General features: G+C 40.4%; 1 pseudogene; it reads left to right on the top strand.

Moving 5' to 3' along the window:
• The first annotated feature begins 867 nt into the window (after positions 1-867).
• On the top strand, positions 868-2,292 carry LOC137959549 (nucleosome assembly protein 1;2-like; annotated as a pseudogene).
• Positions 2,293-3,358: the final 1,066 nt, after the last annotated feature.

The raw sequence follows: 3,358 nt of genomic DNA, 5'->3' as shown, positions 1-3,358 counted from the left end.
TTTTTTTGGGGGGCTATGTTTTGTTGTTAATGAACACAGTACCTGCGCGTGGGTTCGTTGTCAAATTGAAAATGTGGGGCTTCATTTTTTGGGTCCCTTGTTTGTAGTAATGAGAGAAGGAGATGAGAAATCCAAATGTTTTGGATTTGTTCAATTTGAGAAGGCAAAAGATGTTGCTCGAGTTATTGAGCTTCCAGATGCTATGGAGAACGTTGTTGCAGCTTTGATTAGGGAGGTTGCAAGTAAAACCAGTGACTCTGGTGGTGGTGGGACTTCAACAGTTTCAATACTTGCCAGGGAGATGATCAAACTTGGGTTGCTCAGTGTAACATCTGGTGCTACTCCTGTTTCTATAAAGAAAGGGATTGCTGCCGTGGTGGCAATGCAGCAATGGTTTCAACAGTTTCATATATTTGTTGATGTTGCATTCTTGGGGTGGACAGAAGAGCCACTTCCAAATTTTCAAATTTCTGCTGTGGTGGCAATGCCGCAATGGGTTCAACAGAAAAAAATAAAACCGATTAGAAGTGATGCATATGAGCAACACCAGGAAAATGTAGAAGAAAATGGAAATGTATCACAGGGTGCATCTATAGCTGATAAGAATCAGGGACATGCTCCAGTGATTATTGTTGTCCAGCTCTGTGAACACAAGTTAGAAACAAGACCACTGATAGGTCCATATTTAGTCCAGTAGTATAGCAGTGTTTATGGGCAGCAAGGAAGTTCCACTCCATTGAGTTCTTTAAACCCAGAAAATGCTCTTAACCCAGTTGAGTGTTGTGGCAGTCCAGCATACACTGCTGCCAGCCAGCCAAGCAAACAAGGCTGATGTGGCAGTCCAGCATACACTGCTGCCAAGCAAACATGGTGGTTGTGGCAGCCCAGCATACACTGCTGCCAGCCAGCCAAGCAAACAAGGCTGTTGTGGTAGTCCAGCATACACTGCTGCTAGCCAACCCAGCCGATGTGCTTCTTGAGGATGCAGATGGCTATTTGCATGCACTCAAGGCACTAACCCAAAGTGCTGAAAAAAGGAAGTATGATTCCAATAGTGATGAATCTAGTGCTTATGCTTCGGGGGTGGTACTTGAACCACTTGCAGGAACTTTTATATTAGCATGTGCTGCAGTTGATCAATCTGTGATTGATAAAGTGCATTTGTTCTACTCATGGTCTGGAATTGAAACGTCAAAGGTGAGGAAATAGATGAAGGAAAGAGGAATTAAGAAGACTCCAGGTTGTCGTATGATTGAGGTGGATGGGATGATTTATGAATTCCTTGCTGAAGATAATAACCATTCTCTGTCCAAACACATATCTGATGCAATTCCAGAAATGCTTCAGAGAATAACATTGAAACAACATTTAGAAACAACATGATGAGCTTGAGGCAAAAGTTTTTGAGGAGAGAGCAGCTCTTGTAGCAAAGTACCAGAAATTTTATGACCCACTATATATCGAGAGATATGAGATAGTACATGGAGTAATTGAAATTGAATAATCTACAAAACCTATAGATGAGGTTTCGGGAGAAGAAATTGCAGTTGAAGAGAAAGGTGTTCCCAATTTCTGGCTTACAGCGGTGAAAACTATTGAAATGCTTGCAGAGGAGATACAAGAGCGTGATGTAGGGATTATTAAATATTTGAAAGATATAAAGTGGTCTAGCATTGATAATCCCAAGGGCTGCAAGCTAGAGTTCTTTTTTTATTCCAATCCATATTTAACAAATATTGTCTTGGTCAAAACTTATCACATGAGCGATGAGGATAAACCCATTTAGAGAAAGCTACAGGGACAGAGATTTAGTGGCTTTCAGGGAAGAGCTTGACACATAAGGTTTTGAAGAAGCCTATTAAGGGATCAAAGAACACCAAACCCATCACAAAAACTGAAAAGTGTGAATGTTTCTTTAATTTCTTCAGTCCTTCACAATTCCCGGATGATGATGATAGTGATGAAGAAACTGTTGAACAACTTCAAAATCAAATGGAACAAGATTATGATATTGGATCCACCGTCAGAGAAAAAATTATCCCACATGTTGTCTCATGGTTTACGGGAGAGGCTGTTCAGGGTAACAAGTTTGATGATATAGAAGGGAAAGGGGATAAAGATGATGAAGATGTTGTTGACGATGATGATTATGAAGAGGACACTACTGCCAAAAATAGGCCAAATAAGGTATCTTCTGGACAAAAGGTGAAGAGGGGAGTACCCCATGGGGAAGGCCAAGAGAGGCCTCCAGAGTGCAAGCAGCAGCAGAGACAATGGTCCAGGTGGGGTTGAAGAGAGATGGTGTGGAGGCTTAAGGCAAAAAAACAAAAAAAAATAATAATAATAATAAAAAAAATTGTGACTAGGGTGGAATGCTCCAGTTTTAGGAGTTCAAGGGGCGGACACAACTACCGCGGATGCTACCAGGTCGAGATGTCGACATACAGACCCTACCTTCGAGCTTGAGGACAAGATCTTTCTTCCAGGGGGTGTATGTTATGCACACAATAACATTATTATTTTAATTGTTTTTATTTAATTTACTTTATTTTATTTCAGTTAAAGAATTAATAGGCCACAAGGGTATTTTTGGAATATTTCATTTATAGAGGTATTTCTGTAATATTTTATCTTAAACCTTGTAAGGGTGAACCCTATTGAAGGGGTAAGAGTAATGAGAAAGTTAAGCATTGATTTTAGGTTAAACAGGGTTTTGAGTTCTCTTCAACGAGCTCAGGGGTGTGCATTCTCCTTAACGAACCTTGGGTTTTCAAACTTCCCTTTTGCTTGATCTTCGTCTTCCTTATCTTCCTCCCTATGAATCCATGTGTCAAATCCGGGACCATAACACATCCAGAGACATCATCTTGTTGATGAAAATGTGTTCATTTTCAAAACTCCATGGATTAGCTCATGGAGAAAGAAGAAGACACACCCATTGGGAGAAAACAGGAGGAAGAGAGAGGTTATGGACTTGTGTACTAACCCTATAGATTAATAAAGACATAATTACAATAATACCACTAAAACATAAACTAATTACATCATTGCTTGTGGGCCTTCTCCTTCGTCTTTGGGCCTTGACTTAGTCTTTCACATCTCTTGGATGTGAAGGTCTTCCTTGGTCTTATGGGCTTGAGCCCATCATCTAACACACATTGGATGTGTGTGGGTTTCCTTGATCAAGTGGCCCTGCTCCCCCCCTCAAATGGTGACAAGATCTTCCCATATAAAATGACAATCCATCAATTCTTCCATCACTGAAAAACAACATGGTATCAGAGCAACTTATGGTAAGATTGAATGGAACAAGTTGAAGAGTGGTGTTGAGTTCTCTCGTAATAGATATTTTTTTCTC

This window comes from Aristolochia californica, unplaced genomic scaffold (assembly GCF_029961685.1).
Source record: "Aristolochia californica isolate CCGP_79_NKW_82.1479 unplaced genomic scaffold, dmAriCali1.0.hap1 SCAF_3, whole genome shotgun sequence".
NCBI classification, from domain to species: Eukaryota; Viridiplantae; Streptophyta; class Magnoliopsida; order Piperales; family Aristolochiaceae; genus Aristolochia; species Aristolochia californica.
Note: the sequence above shows the minus strand (reverse complement) of the source record. Positions and strands in the feature narration are given on the sequence as shown.